Source organism: Equus asinus, chromosome 14 (genome assembly GCF_041296235.1).
Source record: "Equus asinus isolate D_3611 breed Donkey chromosome 14, EquAss-T2T_v2, whole genome shotgun sequence".
Taxonomy (NCBI): Eukaryota; Metazoa; Chordata; class Mammalia; order Perissodactyla; family Equidae; genus Equus; species Equus asinus.
In genome coordinates this window covers 16,695,097-16,718,727 of record NC_091803.1, presented here as the reverse complement: position 1 = coordinate 16,718,727, position 23,631 = coordinate 16,695,097, and the positions used below count along the sequence as shown (strand labels likewise).

Here is a 23,631-nt window from a genome sequence, read left to right as displayed (position 1 = left end):
AGTGCTGTGTCTTTTGTCATTTTTTGTGCGGGGCACTTGCGGTCTGCAGATGAGTTCCTTAATTTCCTCATCTCTTTTGCCTCCATTTCTCTTTCCGGAACTTTAAACATTTTGATATTGAACCTTTCAGATTGATTCTCCATGTCTCTTCTCTGTACTTTCCAACTCCTGTTCTTTTTGCTACTTTGTGAGAGATTGCCTTGACTTTATCTCCTCTACCTTCGACTGCCCTCTTGAACTCCGTGAGAATACTATTGGAAGTTTCAAAGTTTTCTTCTGAACTTGCATTGTCTTTGTTTCTTACAGATGGCTTTTTCCTCATTGTTTACTTAAAGCTCTTTTGTTTATGCACAGGCTCTCCTGGCCTTAAACATCAGCTGATCCTTGGTTAGCTGCTTATATTAGTGGCGAGGCTCTAAAAAGTTCATTGGAACTTCAGTGTGGAAGTCCCAGTGGTGGAGCTCATCGACTGGCAAATTTCATTTTAGGGAGAGTGGGTGGGGAGCCAACCCTCTCACGGGGGCCTCCAAGAGATCTGGATGTGGAGGGTTTTGCTCTGAGACCTTGGGTTTCTCCAGAGAAGCATCTCCTGATTGCCTGCCTGGGAGGGGAATGTACTTGGTTCATCTGGATGGAGTGAAGGTTCCAGACTCATCCCCTTGTTTTCAGCACTGCGATACCCGACCCTCTGCCACATGGAGTTTCTAAGTTAGGAGCTCCCCCGGGTCAGTTTCTCCAATCTGGTCCACAGCTGCTGGAATGCGGGGGGGGAGGGGCGGGGGGGGGCGCGCAGTTCATGCAGACTGATATCCTCTCCTCTAGATTTCAGTCTTGCCTTCCCCCGCCCCCAGCTCCCACCATGATGCCTCCAAGCTCAAGCCCGTCTGGGCCCAGCAGAGCATATTTGCTCGCCTCCTGTCAGCATCTTTTCAATTCTTTCCAAAATGCATTGAAATATCTCATTTGATAACGATCCTGTTCCCATTCTTTGTCCTCGTGGGTCTTTATCATTCTTCTTCCTTTCCTCTTATCGTGGCAAATCTTGGGAGATAAAGGTGTATAATCAATCTGCTACTTTAGCTGGAGTCCTTTCCTGTGCTTTGACATATGAAGGCTTTTAAGGGTTGAATTATGTCCCCCCAAAAAGATATGTTGAAGTCCTCACCCCCAGTACCTCAGGATGGGACCTTATTTAGAAATAGCGTTGGTGCTGGTTTAGTTAGTTGAGATAAGGTCATACTGGAGTAGGTCGGGCCCTTAATATGACTGGTGTCCTTATAAGTAAGAAACACACGTGGAGAATCCCGCACGAAGATGGAGACAGAGGTGGGAGTGACGCGCCTACAAGCTAAGGAACACCAAGGATTGCCAGCAACAACCAGAAACTAGAGGAAGCAAGGAAAGATTGTTTTCGGTGGGTTTCAGAGGGAACACGGCCCTGCAAACAGCTTAACTTTGCCCTCCTGGCCTCCGGAACAGTGAGACGGTAAATCTCGGCCGCTTTAAGCCACCCAGCGTATGGCACGTTATTACAGCGGCCTGAGGAAACGAACACAGAGACCTTAACTTTTTGCGATCACCTAAGTTAATGTTTTTGTCACTGTGATATTTTTGACCGCTTTAAAACTCAGAGGTCCTCTCCTACCCCAAAATGCTTCCTCTTACCTTCTTCTAGGGTTTTTTATTTTTTTAATGGTTTGATTTTTTTCCTCCCTCAAATTTAACTTTTTAATCTATCTGGAATTTATCTAGGCATGCGGCCTGAGAATCTAAAACATCCTCTTCTCCTCCCAAACAGCTACCCAAATGAGCCTCACCCAATTTATCAGATGATCTTTCCATTCCCGCTGACCGTGAGGTCACCTCTGTCATGTAATCAATTTACATGTGGATAAAAGCATGTTTCTGGGCTATTTATTCTATTTTACTGATCTGTTTATTCTTAAGCCATTAATTAAGTCACTGTTTTAATCATTAAAATGTGTTTTGATATTTAGTAGGGCAAGTTTCACCTCACTACAATCTTCTGCAAAGTTTTTAAGTTATTCTCACTTATTTATCCTTCCAGATAAGTTTTAGAAAAACTTAAGGTCCAAAATAAATCCTATTGGTGTTTTGGTTACAAATGGGATAAATATAAATTACACCAGGAAGAGGTGACATCTCTACAAATCCCATAGTTTCGATTGGAAACAACATACATCTCTCCATTAATTCATCCGCTTCACACCTCTCAGGAGAGGTTTATAATTTTCATCAGGGCTCCTCTGTCTAAAATACCCCCCACGTCACTCCTTATCTCTTTACCCTACTTTGCATTTATAACATTCACCATTATAAGAAGAAGAAAAGCAGTGAATATTTCGGGGGCTTTAGACGCCAGGCGCTGTTGGGAGCCCTTTAATAAGTATCAGCTCACTAAATCCTTGCAATAATCTGAGTCAGTACCTATTGTTTCACTAATAATAATAGTATATTATATTATTTAACAATAATAATTATTATTGTTGAACAAGAGCTAAGAATAATAAGTGTCATTGTTGATTATTGAAACAGCAATCATATTACTTCGACAATCCAAGTCAGTATACATGAAAAAACTGAGGTACAGAGAGATAACTAGTTCAAGGTCATCACAGAAGAGCCAGCTTTCAAACCCAGGCAGTTTTACTCCCAAGCCCATGGTTTTATCTAAAAATCAGTATTTTTACTATTCGACTGTAAAAAGGAATGAGGAAGCCTTTTATATGCTGCTATAAAACAACTGCCAAGATATTTGGTTCAGTGAAAAAGCAAGACTCTGAACTATCATTTGTATCAAAGTGGGGACAAGGGTACTGTCCCAATCTATTCATATTTGCTTGCATATGAAAATAAAATATTCGGATGGGCACCACAAGAAATTAGGAGATGAGGGGCATAGCGGTCAAGTTCACACGCTCTGCTTTGGTGGCCCAGGGTTCACGGGTTCAGATCCTGGGCACAGATCTATGCACCATTCGTCAAGACATGCGTGGCGGCGTCCCACATACAACATAGGGGAACACTGGCACAGATGTTAGCTCAGGGCTAATCTTCCTCACCAAAAAGAAACAAGAAAGAAAAAAACAAATTAGGAGATGAATGGTTCTCTCTTGGAGTACAGCAGGAACTAGGCAGTAGGGGGACAGGAGTGAGAGGCAGGCTTTTCATTTTTTTTAACCATGTGAATGCATTACCTATTCAAAAATTAAATAAATTTTTAATTTAAAATAAAATACATAACAGATGCTCAGAAAATATAGTTTGAGTGAACGACTGGAAATTTCACAGATTCTTACAAAGGTATATTATGGTCTTGTTCCCTTGGTGAACAGGATCTGTTTTCTATTATACTTTCAAGCTGACTGCTGATATGTAGGAAAACATCCTATTGCTTTTTATGTATCTCACTCCCAGCACTTTGATTCCTCGTACTGAACTTGCTTATTAATTCTCTTTTCTGTGACTCTCCTGGGTGTTCAGTGGCCAGCAGGGGCCTAGGCTGGTTCCATAAACGCATCCGGGCAGGTGGGGATGGAAATGGGGAATGACGAGGACTGTGGTGAAGGAAAGAGTGTGTCTCCACAGAAAGACATTAAGTTCCAATTTTTGAAAAACACCACGTGGGCCAAGCAAAACAAGCCCACAAAGAATCCAGCCCTCAGACGCCAGTCTGCGGCCTCTGCTCGCAGGAGTCCCTGTTCACCCACACACTCCCCACCCAGCCTTCAGCTACCCCCCTCTGCCCTCGGAAGCCTTCCTCCAGGCCCGCCTGTCCCCGGAAGGCTCCCTGGCTCCTCCAGTCTCCTAGGAGCTTCTCTTCTCTGTGGCTGTCAGCTTTAGAATCACTGCGAGCCACACTGTGGCCCTGCGTTCTTTGATAAGCCACTTGAGACAGTGAACCCTGCCTCCCTGGGCTCGTCCCACTGTCTGGCATCCTCTGCTTCCGTGGGTAGTGGACTGCAGTGACAGTTCAGTCCACCCGTTCTTGCTCGGGTCTAGGAGCAACTTGGACTCAGCAACCATGTCTGGCTCATCCCTGACTGCTCGCGCCTGGTGCTGCGGGCGCTCTGGAAACCTTATCTGCTGAATGATGAACGCTGCCAGGGCAGGTCTGCTGGGCGGGCGTTCCAACCAGCCCACTTGTCCAGAACCCTGACAGAACTCTGTAGGACAAGCCAAAGAGGACAACAGAACCCCTGCCCTCGAGGGACCCGGCAGAGTCGCTGTGAGCACAGGATCTGGTTTTCACACCTGACACTCAGAGCAAGCCCTCGGAAAGACTTTTGTTGGCTGACGGACACAGAGCTTGCCATTCACGTAGCCACCCGAAATACAGCCACAGCAGAGACAGAAGACAACATACGAGGAACACCAACAAGAAGGGGCTCAGCACAGGGGGTGAAAAACGTCTCACAGGGCTTCATGACCCTGGTAGGGAGCATCCATGTAGCCCCTCACTGAGATAGGAATACTCTTTTTTTTTTTTTTTTTCCTGAGGAAGATTCGCCCTGAGCTAAGATCCATTGCCAATCCTCCTCTTTTTTTGCCTGGGGAAGATTAGCCCTGAGCTAACATCTGTGCCAACCTTCCTCCATGTTTTTGTATGTGCGACACCACCATGGCATTGCTGGTGAGTGGAGTAACCTGCGAACCTGGGCCCCTGAAGCAGAATGCGTGGCACTTTAACCACTCGGCCACAGGGCTGGGCCTGAGATGTGAACACTCTTATTCCTGAATGAGAATGATGGCTGCCATCTCTCCCAGGACTATGAGAACACTCACATTTCCTTCTTGCAAAAACTCTACCGTGTACAGTTGTCCTCTGTTTAGAGCTGAGGAAATGGAGCCCAGGAGAAGGTAAGTGAGTTGCCCAAGATGACACAGGGAATGTGCCTTGCAGTCAGAACTGGAACACTGATCCTTGATTCCACCCCCAGTGCTCTTTCCTGAGAGCTTCCAGGTATGAGTCCTGAAGAGAAGTGGCCGCGGTTTGAACGACCTGACCTACAGAGAAGCAGCCCGGGGCTAATGCTGCCCCACTGCCCTGTGGGGGAGGCCGGGGACCAATGGTAAGTAAGACAGACTCTTCCTGTGCTCTTGGAACCCCCAGGCTGGCAACGGTGGGGAAGGGAGACAGATATGAAACCCGAAAACAAAGAAATGACAAGATGATCCTACTCAGTGGTAAGTGTTGTGAAGAAAAAACAATGAGCTGATGAGATAGAGAGTGGGCGTGTAGCTTGTTAGGGGAGTCATAACTCACCCTTGAAAGAGGTGGCAGTTGGGCAGAGAACATACAGCAGACACAGAGTTTCTAAGATGGGAGGAAGAGAGGCAGAAAGGCCAAGAGGCTGAAGCATAGTGAGCAAGACGAGGCTGGTGAGGCATCAGGGGCAGTTTATAGTTAACTTAATGAATGTGGATTTTATTCCAAGTGATTAAGAAGCCACTGGAAGGTTTTAAGCAAGGCAGTGAAATAATCTGATTTATTATTTTTTCAAGATCTCTCTGGCTGCTTTGCAGAGGACTAAGACTTGGGAACAGAGAGCAGACTGAGCTGTCACACATGAGAGCTCTCCCACATGATATGCAGACATGCTAGAAAAAATTTTTTTTAAATATCATTAACATGTAGATGAACTTGAAAGCATCTTCAGGTATGAGAAAGCTACTGCAGCAAATGAGATCTGAAGCCACATGCTACAGGACAAACAAACCAGATATACGATATGAGGGACCAAAGTAGAGGCCACTAACTGTATGATCTAGATCTGAACTCCTGGCCAAAGCCACAAGCCCCAGACCTGTTGTGGGGAGACTAGAGAAGCCAGGGTCTCTGGCCTGGGCTGCATGTATGAGAAGGTCCCCCACTACTCATGCAGTGTGGAAGCCCTGTCCTGGAAAACCAAGGAAGCTTGACCTGGAACCAGTAAGCCCTGTAGGGCCGAGCAGAGACAACCATAAAACTGTCCCAATGGACATGTTCATAAGACAAGGCACATGCAGGACCCCACAGAAAACAATCTCCCCCAAAGAGGATCCCAGAGACAAAAACAACAAAAGATATAAGGAAAATCAAATGCTATGCAAAGAGCAGATTCAACAAAGAGAATGAAATACTACAGCGACTGTAAATAATAGTACCCCGAAAGGGACTTTAAAATAAGAATGTTTAAAATATTCAAAAAGATGATGGAAGAAATAAAAACCATATAGCAGAAATAAGACATTGTGGAAAAAGAGCAAGTGAATTTTAAAAAGAACCAAATAGAAATTCTAGAAATCAAAGAGTAGATTTAGACACAACTAAAGAGAGAATCAGTGAATAGGAAGATATATCTGAGGAAATCACCTAGAATAAAAACATGAGGGAAAAATAAACAGGAAAAATGAAAAAGAAATTAAATAAAATGGAGAACAGAATGAGAAATTCCATTATGCAGTTAATAGGATTTACAAAGGGGAGAGTAGTGAAAAAAAAATCAGAGGTAACAACCAAAGAGATAATGGCTGAGAATTTTCCAGAATTAAAGTAAAGGTTAAAACAAATCCCAAGATATCTATCCTAAGAACCTGATATCAGAAATCTCAAGAGTCCGTTGCACCCCTATGTTCATGGCAGCATTATTTACAATAGCCAAGACGTGGAACCAGCCTACATGCCCAGAAACTGATGATTGGATAAAGAAGATGTGGTATATATACACAATGGAATACTACTCAGCCATAAAAAAAGACATAATTGGCCCATTCACAACAACGTGGATGGACCTCGAGGGTATTATGTTAAGTGAAATAAGCCAGTCAGAGAAAGACGAACTCTACATGACTCCACTCATAGGTGGAAATTAGTATATTGAGAAGGAGATCTGATCGGTGGTTACCAGGGAAAAGGGGGGGTGGGGGGAGGGCACAGAGGGGGAAGTGGTGTACCCACAACATGACTAACAAAAATGTACAACTGAAATCTCACAAGGTTGTAATCTATCATAACATTAATAAAAAAAAAACAAAAAACAAATCCCAAGAAAAACACACTAAAACACCCAGTGCACATAATGCACCACATTAAAGGAAAAGAATTTTGAAAGCTATCAAAGAGAAAAGGTAGATTATCCACAAGGGATTGACAATTACACAAACAAGTGCCTGAAGACAACAGGATAACAGCTTCAAAATGCTGAAGAAGAAGAACGAATTGCATGGGGAGAAGGCAGCAGGATTCTAACCCTGTTCCATCTGTTACTCCACCTCCACCTTTTATCCCAGCAGCTCAGGTAGCAGAAGGGGAGTGCCCAGGATGCTGGCTTTGGGAAGGGTCTCACATGGTACCCATGGGCACCTGGCCCCGCCCCTGCCCCACTGTGTCCACAGGCACTGCTTGCAGCAAGACGACAAGAAGGAAAGTCAATTCTGCTGGATAGGCACTAAGGAGAAACCGCTAAAAGATCAGTAAACAGGCATCTAATCTGGCCACGGAAAAAATGGAATCTTAGGCAAAAAAGGCAATAGGAAAGGATAAATCTTCTGACCAAAAGAGTCTCAACAAAAGAGGAAAAGCAAAAGAAAAGGGGCAGAGGAGGACCAGCAAGCAGAGATTCAAGAACACCTAACAGCAGAAACAGAACCTAAAAACGAGCATATTTCAGGCCCCGGGGCAGTGGAACATGAGGCAGTCTCAGACCAGTCTGAGCAGGGATTCTTTCACGCCCTTTCTCCCACAATTTTAAGCAGTTTCATCTGTTTGGAAATGCATATTTTCTAGAGTCCCAGAGACATATTTTTAAGAAGCATGGAATTCTACCCTATCCTATGCTTTAATACATCTTTAAATAAGTACAAACGCCTTTTTAAGAGGTAAAATCATGTGCAGTTAATTTCAATAAAAACAGAAATTAGAGGAATCTTGGATTAAGGGAAGTTTTGTTGGATGTAAACTTAACATTCCATGGATTGTGAGGAGCATAATAAAAAATCCTCTAAAATACACAGAGTCCAAATGACACAGTCACTTTAAATGGCCCATCTTTCACAGTCATGCTTTTCCCTACTATTGTTGTCTCTGTGTCTTCCATACAGTCTTTCGTTTCCTTATCAGAATTGCGCACTATCTGTGGCAATATCCTGCAAAGGAAGGTCCAGAATTTCCCAAAACCTGTTAACGCGTCATGGATATAATGTGTAAGATAACACATCCTGTGTCATCAGGACATTCCTCACAAAACGCGTAAGAGTTAGCAACATTTGAAGATTCTGAGCTCTGGTGTCCTCTACTTGTGGATAAATTGTCTCCAAATTTTAAGCTGGAATGGGGGTTAAGTAATTCTTCAGCGATGGATTGCAGCTACATTGCATAGAATTTTTAATATGAGCACGAATTCACAACGTTTGTGTACTGACCAGCAAACAAGCACCAATAAAATCTTGGTTATAACAGAAAAAAAAAAAGATGGTGAAATGTAGACATCTTCAGACACACAAAGACTAAGATAGTTCACAGCACAGAGCTTCTTACAGAAAGAGCTACAAAGTTTCTCTCCCAAAGAGATAGAAGTTCAGCCCCAAAGAAAGTTCAGAAGAACTCCCAGCAGAGTCCTATTTATATTCTAGAAGGAACATTTGAGAAACAAAAACGGCAACAGCCCAAAGTCTTATATTGACATTATCCTGACCATTCAATGAGCCCAAGGTGGAGGCCAGAGGAGAGAGTAGGTGGGAAGCCATCGGCCCCCACAAAAGCCACCCACCCCTATGAAAGCCCACCCCCGTGCACGCCATCGTGACCAGCACGAGCAGAATTTCAGTCCGGACCTCTCTCTAAGGCATGAACTGTTTCCTGGCCTCTGCATCAGCTGCTCGATTTTCACTGGTAAAGAGCCCAGGGCCCCATTCCACTCTTTCTTTCACCTTGGTCACCTGCTGCTCGTCAACCAGCACTCAGAAGAGAATGATGCGAGGTGGGCTCCCCCACCACCTGCCCCCTGCTGGTCCTGGGGCTGGAGCAGAGCAGATCTTATGGGTACTTCCCTGAGCACCGCTCTCCTGGGCTTGGCAGGCAGGGCACACTCGTCTGAGGTCACTCTCCAGGGCAGGAGGCATTTTTAAATAGAGCTGAGAAGGAATGATCAAGAAATGACTGCCTGGCAACAGAAATCTAAACCCCAAGGCCCAAGCTGGTGAAAAACATCTGGTGATTCCATAATTAAGACACTGACACCACACCATCGTGCTGCTCCCTGTGGGCCCACAGAAAATCTGGTGTAACTTCACTCTTCTTTCCAGAAAAAAAAAGTTATTTTCTTCTCTGTTCAGACATAACATCATCAACACAGCTCTTTAAATATCTGTGCTGGGAGGCTATATTTAGTGACTATCTGGCCCTTAAAATGAGCCTGATTTCCTGTGGCAAAAAGTTCTCAGCAAGGAGAGAGGCCCAGAGAATTCTCAAGCACTGACGAACAACTTTAAAGCTTGTGTAAGAAAAGCAGTTAAACTGCTTTTTCTGGGTAGGTGACTGGCACCCAAGATAGGGGAGAAAGATCATAATAAAGGGTGTGTTTGGTCTGAACACTTCCAAAGTCATCATGGAGAACAGGGTGACATGGGCAACCACCTGGGCCAATAACCATATGTGGCACACAGCCCTCACTCAGAGAGGCAGGAGGGCATCTGTTTACCACTCACTCATTTACTCATTCACCCACTCCCTCATTCGCTCACCCACCCATTCACTCACTCACCCACCCACTCATTCGCTCACCCATTCATCGCTCACTCACTCACCCACTCATCCACTCACTCATTCACTCACTCATTCACTCACTTGCTCACTCACTTCCTCGCTCACCCACTCTTTCACTCACCCACTCATTCACTCACTCACTCACCCACTCAGTCACCCACTCACTCATTCACTCACCTCCTCACTCACTCACCTGCTCACTTACTCATTCACTCACTCACCTGCTCACTCCTTCATTCACTCACCCACTCATTCATCTGCTCACTCACTCATTTACTCACTCACCCACTCACTCCACCTGCACCAGAAATCTAAAGCCCGTGCAAAGCCCTGTGGTCTACTGGAGCTCTAGGTCCTGGAGCAACCAAGGCACATAAACCACGGGACTTAGGCCATCCCTAGAAAGGGCCCATGGAGGGGCACAAAGTGAGCGCTACAGGGAACCTGCAGGGTGGCGGGACTGGGGCCATTCGGGCAGGCATGAGGGGGAGGGGAAACACCACCAGCACTGGCCACTGCTCTGGACCCTCTCCTTCCACCCACCCAATGAGCCCAGACGTCCGTACATTATCTCGTGTTAGAGATGAGCAACTTTCCCCAAATCCCCACAAGATAATAAGTAACAAGCTGGAGCTGGACCGAAGATTGCCCCACTGCAAAGCGCCTGCCCATGAGTCCCAGGCCCACTGCAGCAGGTGAGGCTGACGGGCGCCTGCCAGACTGCCACCAACGTCCCACTTCACTTCCGCCTCCGAGACCTGGGCACACGGAGCAGCTCCCCCTGGGCGGGCACCGGCTTCCTCCCTCCTCTGACGCAGCCCGCACTATTCACACTGTCCCTTCTCAGAAAGCCCTGTCCCGTTCCTCTGTGTGTGCGCGTCCCCAGTGTCCCCAGGATGACCCAAGGGAGTGAGGGAATGCACATTTACTAGCCCGAGAGTTTGCCAAGAAACGTGCATTCTTTTTATTTTTAACATTTTAGTTTGAAATAATTTTAGACTTTCAGAAGAATTGCAAAAATAGTACAGAGTTCCCGTACACGCTTTGCCCAGCTTATATTAACTAACATCTTACATAACCACAGAAAAATTGTCAGAACTGAGAAATCAACCTTGGTGCAGTGCCATTAACGACACTACAGAATTAATTTGGATTTCTCCAGTTTGTCTACCACTGTCTGCTTGCTGGGCCAGGATCCCACCTTGCATTAACAGTCGTGCCTCCCTAGCCTGCGCCAGTCTGTGACAGCTCTTTAGTCTTTCCTGGTCTTCTCTGACCTTGACATCTTTGAAGAATACTGGGTGGTTATTTTGTAGAACGTCCCTGAGTTTGGGTTTGTCTGATGTTTTCCTCACAATCAGAGTGAGGTTATGTACTTTCGGCAAGAAAAGCACACAGGTGATGTGCCTGCCTCTGTGAATCATGTCAGGGGCCATTCGTCTGAATACTATGTCTTGCTGAGTGTCTCTGGATCCCCAGGGCCACCCGTGAGACAGGTGCCAGCATCCACAGGCAGGCCCCCGAGCGCAGGTCACAGTCCAGGAAAGCGCCTCCTGAGATCGCCCGCTAATTCTTCCTGTGGTTCTGCACACCACCCTCTGGAACAGGGCACCGGAACCCGGGGACTTCCCAGTGTGTGTCCTCGTCCAGATGATCCTTCATTCAGGCCTAGCAGGGAGCAGTGACACCAGGAGACCAGGACCCATTCATTTACTTACTCAAAAGCGACATGCCTGCTCTGTGCCAAATAGTACACTAGCCCCCAAAACTTACGAGTTACTAAGTCCTAGTAAGAGAATACTAAGAGCTGATATTCTGAGCACCCACTCCATGTAAGGCAATGTGTGGAGCATTTTTTCATGCATTTTGTCATTTAATCCTTTCAACAGCCCTATGATGTAGGTATTTTTATCACTGTAGATGCTCTTCCAACGGATCTCTACTTTATCAATTGAGATTCACCTATGCCTGCCAGCATCGCTGTAAAGCAGCCTGCGTGGGACCCACACTGGGTGACCTGTCCGGCTCTAAAGTCCACGCTCATCACCTCTGCAGAGTCTTGGGGCACAACCTGGACCAGACACCAGGCTGGACCTGCCTCAAATTTGGGCACTGACTTGCAGTATGTCCCTGGGTAAGTTATTTATTTTTTTCCTAATCCTCACTTTCCTCTAGGAAACTGGACTGAATCAGAGCCACACACTCCCAAAGTTGTGCAGTGCTCAACGTGTGCACATGTACCCGGCAGTCCTAAGCAGAAGGCAGCAAATGGGGCATGGGCAGAAGTGACCAATTGCAAAGGCTTCTCACTAGGTAAGTTTTCTAAGTGAGTGACTTTGGGAAGCCAGTTCTTTAGGGGGGCATAGGCCCATCTGACTAATGCAGAAGTTATCCATTAAAACTAAGCACAGCCAGGGTCATCCAAAAGGAAGGGTCTCAGAGAGAGCGAAAGTCAAATATTACTCAGCGTCAAAGCTGAGAAGGAGGAGGGCAAAGCTGGAGTAATAAGCTCCAGGTGTTATTAAAAGGCAGGCAACTCTGGCAGGGCTGCCACGTTAGCAAACGCGCTTCTACGGAATCACCAATTCCCTAAGCCTTTGGGGAGATCGCATGCAATCCCCCTCATCTCACAGACCCTGACTGAAGACCTCGGGAAAGGCGGGGCCAGGGCAGGGCAGAGACAACCACAGCCAGGAGAAGCAGCGTTTCCCGATTCTTCATCCAGCGCCCCGGGAGCTCCAGGCTGCTGTGCAGCAAAGCCTAGGAATCCCGGGACGTTCCAGACCACCATCGTGGGCCTGAGTAAGCATCAGGACCCAGCAGGCCCACCCTGAGGGGGCCATCCGCTCATTCCCACCTCTGCTTCCTGACTTTAAGTCAGCTCTCTTTCTAGCAGAGACACCGCCATGATCCTATAGCAACACTGGGATTTCCCACCTGCCTTTTTTAATAGACAGCACAACACTCGATCAAAAACACATTTTTTTAAGGTTAAGTAAATTATATCTGTGATCCTCGAACTTGGAATTGCACCAAAGAACTCCATGGCCCAGCAGGAAAGAATGTTTTGAACAGGCTGCTGAATTGTTTTTCCAGGATAAAACTTCTGTGAGTAAGTGCCAAGCGTGGAAATCCGATGTTTCATCTATGGCCACAATAAGCACGGATGAAATAACCAGGGTGCCTCTAGATTTAAAAGGGCGGCCTGTCTGCGCAGCGAGGCGTGGGCTCCATTAAGGCCTTCTTGCCCTGGGGCAGGAGTTACCTGTTATCATCCTGTACCAGGCTTTATCGCTGCCGGAATAAATGACCACAAATTTAGCAGCTTAAAACAACGCCCATTTATCAGCTCACAGGTCTGTAGGTCAGAAGGCCAACAGGGTCTCACCCGGCTAAAATCAAGGTGTCAGCAGGGCTGCAGTCCTTACTGGAGGCTCTGGGAAAAATTCATGTCCAAGCTCATTCCGGCTGATGGCACAATGAGATTCCTTGTAGTCAAAGACCTGAGGTCCCTGTATCCTTGCTGGCTGCCAGCCAGAGGCCTCCCTTGGGACCCTGCACGTGGACCCCACATCTCAAAGCCAGCAACGACATGTTGAATCCTCCTCACACTTGGAATCTCTGCCGCATCTTTCCACCACCTGCAGCCACAGTGGTTCCCTGTTTGGAAGGGCCTGTGCCATTAGATTGGGTCCACCGGGAGAATCCAGACTGCGCTCCCTAGTCTTAAGGTCCTTAATGACATGTGCAAAGTCCCCTTGACCATGTAATGTAACATATGCACAAGTGGATACGTTGACGGGGTGGGGGTGGTGGGGGTGCACTGTTCTCCCTTCCACATCCCATTTCACACTTCTGAGCCGCACAAGGAACACCCAGCAGCCGCCCTGGGCGCATCAATCAGGAATACTGGCTCCCAGTCCGCTGGCTCCAGGTGTCCCATGACTGGACATGGAAGCTTCTCTCCATAAATACGTCCCTCCCACTGATTTCTCCACTCCTAAAACACACTCACCTTTATCCTACCAGCGTTGCCAAAACTTCTGTTTCAGTCTAACGTGATACAGATCAAATACCTTCAGCTCAGTGTCGGGCACCTGCCTCCAAGCGGGAACTGGGCCTATTCCATTTTCTGTTATAGCAACAACCACATGCAATCAGGTCCTTAATATGCATCTTTAGTTCCCTCGACAAACATGTACCGAGGTCCTACTGGGTGTCGAGCTCTGTGCTGGGGCTGGAGAGGCCCACAAAGAAGGCTAAGCCACTGGGAAGCTCAGAGTCCACTAGGGCACAGACACCCAGATAAACACATTAACGACACAGAAGCACACAGGACTACCACCAAATAAATCTGCCTGGAAGCGTGCGGGAAAACTTCCCAGAGGAGGGGCCATCGGAGGTGGGACTGAATGGATGAAGACGAGTCGGGCAGGTGGATAAAGCAGGAGAGGCAGTCTTGGCAGAAAAAAAATGATGCCACCTGGAAAAACAGAGAGGCGTGAAGCAGGGGGCTGTTCCGGGAGAGCACTAAGGGGCTTGGTGCGCTGGGGTGCAGGGGAGGGGCAGGACACGAAGGCTGGCACGGTTGGCTCATGCCATGCCAATGAGCTTAGGTCTCAGCTCAGAATAATGCATAAGAAAGAGAGGTTTTTAAAACATGGAGTGATGCACACACATGTGGCTTTGAAAACAGAACTCTGACAGCCAAGGAGAAGGTAGGTCTCACGAGGGTAGGGACGGGGGGGCAGGAAGGCCAATTGGGCCATGCAAGAAAGAGTTCAGGCTTGAGATGAAGGCCTGAACTAAGGCAGACGCAGTGGGTGGAGAAGTGGGAGCAAAATGGAGAGCCATCAAGGAGGGAAACAGTAGGACTCTGTGACTGGCTGCAGGGGTGCAGAATAGAGGGGCGTCAGAGATGACTGGGAAAATGTCAGCTTGAATGGCCAGGGATGGCCTATAAACTGAGATTCTCCAAAACCGAGAAGTAAGGAGAATGAGCAAGTTCGTGGCAGGAGACAGAGCTCAGGTTTAGGTGTCAGGGGTTTCTGATCAGCAGCAATGGGCCCAGACTGTACAGGGAGGTCCCATCCTGGCATAAGGATCTCAAAGGAAGCGGGAGATCTCAAGCCACTTCCAAGCATGAGACAGGGAGTTGACATTCCACAGGAATTCCCAAGAACCACCCACAGTGATGTCAGAGAGCTGGTCTCTTCAGGGGCCTCCTGCTGGTTCCAATCGTGCTCACGTGGACCCAGATTCAGGCTTTGCTCATTGGGGTTCACAGTTCAGAACTGGGACCAAAACTGGCTGATGCTCATTCAGTCCTTTATTCAAATATCTTACCTTCATTCCAGAAGCCCTTATCAAGAGTCACTCGGGGCCAGACACTGCACTAGGAAACCGAGGTTACAAAGAAGAATAAGGGACTCAAGACAGATTTTTTGAATGCCTACCATGTGCCAAGCCTTGAGAGGTGGAGCCCCAGGCTGACCTGTTACTCCCACGGAAGTTGCCCTGGATCTTGCTCAGAGAAGAAACCACACAGCTCATGCCCATGTGTCTCTTTCGGAAGGATTATGAAAAATGGAGGGAAGAATACAGCACCAGTCAAGACATGCCAAGGAAAACCAAACAAGAAGGCATTTGCTTTCAGTCCAATATGGGAGAGAGGGCACAGGGCAGATGAGTAAGACACAGCGACCGCCTGACCTGAGAACTGTCACTGTGGGCTGGCCCCAGGGACCACACCAGATAGAATCCCAAAGATCAAGTGTTAGAAGGTCAGTGTTTCTGCCATGTTCCCACGTGCCATGCTCCAAGCTCCCAGACTCTCCCAGTGGCTCATCCTGCATGACTTGATCTAAATCTTTAGAACAGGAGCCCAGCCTGAGGTTATGTGTTCCAGAAGTCTACCACCTGGGTCTCGGGTTTTATTCGAATGTGCTCCTTTTGAGCCTGGAGACACACTTTCTTCTCCCATTCTCTCCTAGGAAAACTTTCACCACCTAATCTATTTTGTATTTAACAGACATCCTGAGCCTTAGCTGGTGTGAAGCCCTCTGCTAGACACTGGGGAGCTCGCTAAAAGATGAGTGAGGGACAGAGGGCCCGGCTGCCTCCCAGGAAGGGAGACACGAGACGCAAATGAATGGAACCCAGGGCAACACAGTAGGTGTGGGGAAAGAGAGGTGTCACCTTCACGGCTGCATGTTAGAGCAGTGCTCGGAATACGCCGCTGGTGTACGCACGATTCATTCGTCAGGTCTCGGCCAGCATCAGAAGTGCTTTCTCGGGCGGCTGCGTCTGGAAGAGCTCTCAAAGGGTGGCTGTGTCAGTGGCAGGTTCTCAGCCTCCTCCAGACCCTGTCTCCTACTTCCTGGGAAGAGGTTTTTTTCAACCTTTTTTTGTTTTGAAATATAATATAAACGCAGAAAATGACACAAAACCGAAATGTACAGCTTAATGACTTCTCATGAACTACCACCCAGGCCAATAAACAGACGGATGGCAGGACTTCCGAAATTCCCCTTGCACACCCTCACAATCACTAACGCCCCTGAACCCAGGATAATCTTCATCTAGATTTTTACGGTAATCACTCTTTTTTCTTTACAGTTTTACCATCTAAGTAAGCACCCCTAAACCCTAGTTTTGCTTTGCCTGTTTTTTGGACTTAAGATAAATGGAAGCTTACAGAAGGTGTCCTCTTGGGTCTGCCTTTTTTTCCCTCCACATTATGTCTATAAGATTCACCCATGCTGTGACCATAACTATAGTTTATCCCTTTTCCTTGTACGGTATTCCAACGAGAGACTATATCACAATTTATTTATCCAGCTATTGTCAATGGGCTTTTGGATTATTTCCAGTCTGGGATTATACAAAATACGATTATGAATATTCTTTTAAATATCTTCTGGTGCCTGTGTAGGATTTCTGTTGGGTGTAGCTAGCAGTGGAATGGCTAGGTTATTGAGTATGCAGATCTTCAATCGTAGGATAATACCAGACTGTTTTCCAATGTGGTTGCACAGTGTGCAGCCCCATCAGCAGTGCATGAGCATTTTCATTGCTTCACACCCTTGCCAACACTTGGCACTGTCAGCTTTTTTTTTTTTCCACTTTTATTTCAGCCATCCTAATCCGCATATAGTGGTATCTCATTGTCATTTTAATTTGCATTTCCCTGACTACTAATGAAGTTGCACCCTTTTCAAATGTGTATTGGCCATTTGTTTATCCTCTTTTGTGACATTCCTCCTGCCTATTTTTCTGTTAGGTTGTCCTTTTATTTCTTTTACATTTAAGTTTTTTACATATTCTGGATACAGGCCCTTTGGTGGTTATTCATGTCACAAAAATCATTTTCTGGGAGGAATTTCAAATGTCCAAATAAGTCAATGGAAAAAGACTTAGAAACAAAAATCTCTGTACCTTTTCTAAGCTACCAGTCCCACACCAGGCTTCAGCTTTGGAGAGAGATAAGCTTTGAAGGAGTCACAGCTTTGAAAGGAACACACACACTTTGTGATCAGACCCCCAGGTTCGAGCCTTGACTCTGCCACCTCCTGAAGGCTCTTAGGCAAGTCACTTAAGTTCTCTGAGCCTCAGTGTCCACACTTGAAAACTGACCATAATCGTCTATTGCACAATTGTTCTGTGGCTTAACAGAGGTTATGTGTAACGGTGCTTTATAAATGGCAAACAGTGTTAGCTGTTGTTAAATCAGAAAAACTCAGCCGCACCGGCTTCCTGAATGGTCCAGAGCAGCTTCCTGAGCTGTCTTACAGCACTAACAGCAGAGGCGGCAGCAGCGACCTTTCAGAGCCAAGAAAATCCCTGCACTCTCTTCCACTGTCTGAGCCAGAGGACACCTTAGATCCCCATGCCTCTCCCCACGGTGTCAGACTGCACTGCCCACAGCTGGGAACAGGGCTCCTCCCTGCCTGCCCAGGCAGGAAAACAGGAAGCAGCCCCCACCCTGCCAGGAGGTGGGGCTAACAAGTTCCCTCTCCTAGGTGGGCATCTCTCCAGGCCATCAACCTTCCTGGATGCAGGAGAGGCACTGGCCGCCAGCCCAACGCACCACCGCACCAGGCTGGGCCCTGCGCCCCACCCAGGTCTCCTCTGCGCTGTCCTGAGGTAGTGGAATAAGCGGGCCAATGGATGGAGAGTGTAAAGCGGTCCTCATCAGCGCCTCACAGGCAAGGAACCCCTTCAGTGCCCAAGTGGAGCTGGGAATCTGGTCTCCTGGGCCACGCAGACACTCCCCATCCCTCCCTAAGGTGTGGCGCCAGCCTTTCATGAGACCCACATCACTGGTATCTGGGCCTCATTCCACACACGGGGGGCCCTTGGACCCTCTTTTCGAGAGCAGTTGAGAGCTCAGAAGAAATGCGGGTCCTTCTTACATGCTAAGGAAGCCTACTACAGGAGTTTTATGAACTAAAATATTTGAGAGCTGGAAAGACCCTCAGAAATCTCTTTCAGCCTCCTCGTTTGAAATGAGAAATTCAGTAGCAGAGGCAGGTTCTCCCCTCTCCAGGGAGCCTCCCCTATTACCCTGGACTCATCCTAACGGCCCTTACGCCCTGCTGCAAACTCCAGCAGGCACACAGGCCACGGCCGTCAGCCACATCCAGGTGACACGGACAGTTGCTCTCCCTTCCTGGTAATATCCTCCAGCTCAGAAAGTCCCACCCAAAGCAGAAAGAAGCCCTGGGAAGGCCAAGACCACATTTTGAGAATGCTCATACACTGTTCTGAACTTTACAGAAATTCAAATAACTGACCTTGAGCCCTAATTCTCTTTCTAGATTCCGCGGGCTCTCTCCTAACTGGGTTCCCCGGCCTAGCTCTCAGGAATGGGCGGGGGCTTCCATGGTACCTGGTACACAGGCCTGCCACACGGGGCAGGCACTTAGTAAGAATTCATTATTGGAAGAATCAAACGAGACCGAGGGAGAATCTCCAAAACGTACAAAAGAGAAGGATTTTGCAAGCAGAGGCCTGCCCGCACATCCTCTGAGGCTGCACATTCACACATTCGGCAGGCAGGCCCCGGCGCCTGCCGCATGTGAGGCCCTCTTGGCATGGAGACCCAGCCCCTGCCCCCAGGAGCTTACAGTCTGGACAGGAAGCCAAGACGTGGGCTTGGAGGACGGAGAGAGACATGCAGGAGCTAAGGGCCTCTGCTCACTTGAATCCACACATGATCTAGCAGGAAGCAGACCGCGGGGCTGTCCAGTTGGGGGATGCCGTGTAAGTTAGGGACTGAAAAGGACAGGGACTAGGACCCTGGTGGTGTCACATCATACAGGGCCTCTAGGGAGCCAGCACAGGTTCCTGAAAAAAGGGAGTTCCAGAAGCAGCATTGGGCTTTAGAGACAATCCATCTGGCACCAGGCTATTTGCGGGGCAGGGACGATGGGATTACAACGATGCAGGCAAGAGGCAGCGAGGGCAGGAATGGGGAGAAGTAAGGAAGAGAAACATCACAGAACAGAACGTGGCTGTGAGGTTACAGAGGGCGGGAGGACGCAGGGAGGTGATGCCAGGGAGATGACGGGGGCCAGTGAGCACCGAACACGGCCATTCAGAGGCTGGGGGGCCCATGTTGGGTTTGGGGCATGTGTGGTTTATCCAGGGGCAGATGTCCAATGGGAAGTGGTCACACAGACCGAGAAGTCAGGAGGCAGATGTGGGGAGCTGGCGTCCTGGTGGTGAGAACAGAAACCATCGGATGGAGGTGAGGGCAGAGGAAGCGGACAGGAGGCAAAAGAGAAGTGGGGTGAAGATAGCGCCTGGGGACCCCAACCACTAGGGGGAGGAAGGAAGAAGAGAGCTGGAGGGGCCAGGCAGTGACACAGGGATGGCGATCGTGTAAAGGTTTGGCTCCCAGCGCTGACACTTATTTACTTGAGAACTTTGAGTTACTTATTAACTTTGAGCTACTTAGCCTCAATTTCCTCATCTACAAAACAGGGAGTATAATTTGTAAGTTTGCTGTAAGAATTGAGAGCAGTGGCTTGTGTAAGGTCTTTACCACTTATACAGAGTAAGTGCGGTGAATGTTGGCTATTCTCATTGGTATTGGTGGGAGGAAACCAGAAGAGTACAAAACCATGGACCCAAAGAAAGCTCTTAGTGTCCTTTCTACATTTTCAATACCAACTAGGGGTACAGCGCCTTCTACGTTAGAAGCCATTCCTGTGCAGCCAGGGTGGAGAAACATGGATCCCTCTGGTGCAACCCTAAAATTTTTCAGCTGGTGAGGTGAAGGCTGAGCATCTGATGAAGATCCTGAGCAAGATGGTAGAAACAGCCCCTGACTTAAACATGGAGAAGAGGACTTGACCACCTGATTTTGAAGCCTTGACTTCTCTGTTGACTCGCTGTGTGACCTTGGACAAGTCACTTGGCCTCTCTGAGCCTGAGGTATTAAATAGGATAATGGATATAAATCACTTAACATGTTCCTAGTACCCAGGAGGCTCTCGATAAATATTTGCTTCTATCTCCTCCTCTCTAGAACCCAAGTCTCCTGGCTCTTCCCAGAACATGATTTGTTAGGATGCTGTACTCTGTGGTGGGCTCCACCCGAAGAGACTGTGGCTCTCTGAGGATCCTTCTGTGCGTCCAGAGCCCCATCCTCTCCTCTGATCCTAGCATTCACCTGCCACAGAGCAGAGCTGCTTAAGCCTCGGTGAGCACAGGACCAGCGGGGTCTGGCTGAAACGCAGACTCTGAGTCAGCAGGTCCGTACCGCTAACGGCTCCAGCGATGCGGGAGCCGCAGGTCCTCTGTCCTCCCTGGAGGGGAGCCCCGCAGTGGCCGGTCCACCTCCCTGCTGACTCACGAGCTCCTCTGGGGCTGGTCTCTGTCTTACTCATCTCTGCGTCCCCTCCACCGTCTGTGCTCACTAAATGAGTGCTGAAAAAATAAACAAACCATAGAGAAAACCATCTTCCGGCTCAGGAAATACAGACAGCGTATTTTGTTTGCGAGTGGCAGCTGTCCTGGTTCATTCCAGAATCGCCTCTTGGCGATCGTGAGTGGTGCGTGGGAGGAGCCAAGATCTGGAACCTGGAGTCCTGGGTTTGAATCCTGACCCTTCCACTCGCCACCCGGTGGCTGGGCAAGTGACCAGCTCTTCTCCACAAACTGAGGGTGACCTTACCCACCCCCATGCAGCCCAAACAGGCTTTATGAACTGTAAAGTGCTCCAGGCAAGGTGTCATTAGGACAGCAGCTCTTTTGACGGCAAGAACTACTTTTCATCTCCCTAGAGGCTGGAGGTTGCCGGTGACGGGCTGGGTGGGGGACACACCAGGGGTCTGGTTGGAGATGGGGTTGCGGCAGGCGGGTCAGGGGTCCCCACTCTGGCTGGGACAGTGGCCGTGTGAAGTGTGACAATGATGCCAGGATTGTTAAGGACGGAAAGCCGCCTGGAGGAGGCTGGCAGGAGTGAGGGGACTAGCTGGTCTGAGGGCACAGGCAGCCGGGATACTGGCCTGACCAGAAGGCAGGCAGAGAAATGAGAGTCCTTGACGGGCATGGGCAGGGCTCCTGGCTGGGACTGTAGGAGGCCAGGCTGGACCAGGAGGGAACGTGGGGCCAAGAGGGAAACACGTCAAGTAATTACAGATGTGCCCTGGAGCCGAGTGACCCACCCAGGCCAGGGCCCGCCTGATGGAACCAACCAGTCATTTTCTCCCCTCGACTACAGCCAGTTCACCAGTAACACAAGCCTCAGGCGTCCGGGGACACAGGCAAGAACAAGACACAGTCCTGCCCTCAAGAAGCTCGTCGTTAATGAGAGCGACACAGAGAAATGGTGACCGGACAAGGTAGCACGTGCGAGGAGGCCAGGGGTGGGGTGGCCAGCTCTGCCCCTGCCTCCGCCTCGGCCGGGGAGTCCCCTCCATGCTGGCCTCCCACCTTTCCTTACGCCATTCCGGATCCCTGCGATGCCCCAGCCCCCAGCTCCCTCAGCAAGTGCTAACTCCTGCCGAAAGGCAGGGGTCAGCCCTGGGTGAGGGCTCCCAACCTTGTGCCACCCCATGGCCTGCACTTTCTGCACGGCTCTTGGCAATTATCCCATTCCCTAGGGACACGTCTGTCCCCTGACTGAAGAGTTCATCACAGCCTGCACGAATACTACACTCGTGCTTTCTTGGGTCTCACTCCCCAGTCAGATTATAGCAACGATCAATCACTGTACAAAATGCCTCCGTGCCTATTGTTTAATTTAATCCCCAAAATAAACCTGCCAGGTAAGTACTATCTTTATTTTACAGTAAGGAAACCGAGGCTTAGAAAGGTTAGACAACTTGCCCGAGGCCACACAGCCTATCCAAATGTCCACCTGTACAACTCACCAACCTCTTCAACCAATGCCCCTCCTGTGCCCAGTACTCAGAGGCAACACAAGGCAGTGGTTAAAGGCTGGGACCGCTTCCAGCTGTGTGACCTTGAGCGAGTTACTTGACCTCTCTGTGCCTCAATTTCCTCTAGGTAAGATGTGACTGATACCCACCTCACTGGTCCTCATGGAGATTAAAGAAGGTAATGAAGAAAGTAATTAGAACAGTTGCAAACCCAATAATTAGTTACAATTATCATTCTACTGATTCTCATGGTCTCTTAACTCATTAAAATTTTTTTCTAACTTATTTTTATACCTTCTAATACATTTCATAGACAGTCATGAAAAAAATTCTGCAGGTTGACTAAAGCTAAGTTTTAGGATTGTTCTCTTTTGTTTTTCTTCACTCTCCTATCCCCTAACAGTTTCAACAACAGAAGACTCTCTTTTCCTGATCAAGTCGACCCCCTCTCTCCCCCCACCCCAGACCACTAGATCAAACGTGGCCCATTACCAGCGTCTCACTGAATGTAAAACACCGGGAGACACTGACCCAGACTCTCCTTGCGGGCTGTCCCTGAATAGCGAGGGGACGTGCAGACATGGATGGAGACTGTCACAAACCTAATTTCCATCACTATAATGGGTCAGTCTTATGCATATTTCTCTATTGCTCCAGTTTTTGCTCATTTGAGACTCTAGAAGGAATAAGTTATCACAAAGCAACACCTATTTATTTTTCTTTTCCATTAAGAAAAAGAAAAACATTCACACCATTTCCTGGAACAAGAAGCCTCGGGTGACCAGGCAGCCAGGCGAGGCAGTAACACCCGTGGCAGACGGGCAGAAGGAAAGCTTCCTTTTCAGTGGTCCAGGCCACAAAGCCAGAGAACAAGCCTCACACTCAGCTGGACGCCAACGGCCATCTCTCCCATCCTGCCTGGGGTAGGATGACCCAGGGAGGGGACACTCCCAAATTTACATCACCCAGACACACCTGCGACAGGACAGGCCGGCCACAGGCGTCTGGAAAGAGAAGAGGATGAAGTCCCCAGGGGTGAAAAGCTTTAATCTTTGCAAGATTCCATATATAGAACACTCCGACAGGTTGTTATAATCTTTTCTATCCAAAACCCCAAAACTCTTCCCTCACGCTGTCCCGCATTTCGGGGAGAAGCAGAACGCAGCAGGGGAACCCACCTCTGGCAGTGGTGGCCCAGCTGGGTCTCCAAAGCTTCCACTCCGAGCCAGAGGACAGAACGAATCTGCCCGGCGGACTCCGGCACTGGGATTAAAACAAGTGCTGTGCCCTTTCAAACGGATTTTGCACACGAACGAGCTGATGCACACCAGAAACGTGTCAGCTTTATTCAGTCAAATCGATACACCAGGCACGAAAACTCGGAGGTAAAAATGGATTGTGGCTGTTTGTTGATGACACTGAGGAATTTTGGCCCCCAGCCCTGGCCGGACAAATAGGGCAGTCTGCCTATTA

At 48.4% G+C, this 23,631-nt stretch overlaps 1 protein-coding gene across 2 annotated transcripts in view; it reads right to left on the bottom strand.

Annotated features, from left to right (window-relative positions):
* Positions 1 to 23,631, bottom strand: part of HIP1 (huntingtin interacting protein 1) — a 146,764-nt gene that overhangs the window by 122,198 nt on the left and 935 nt on the right. The gene's annotated exons all lie outside the window — the stretch shown is intronic.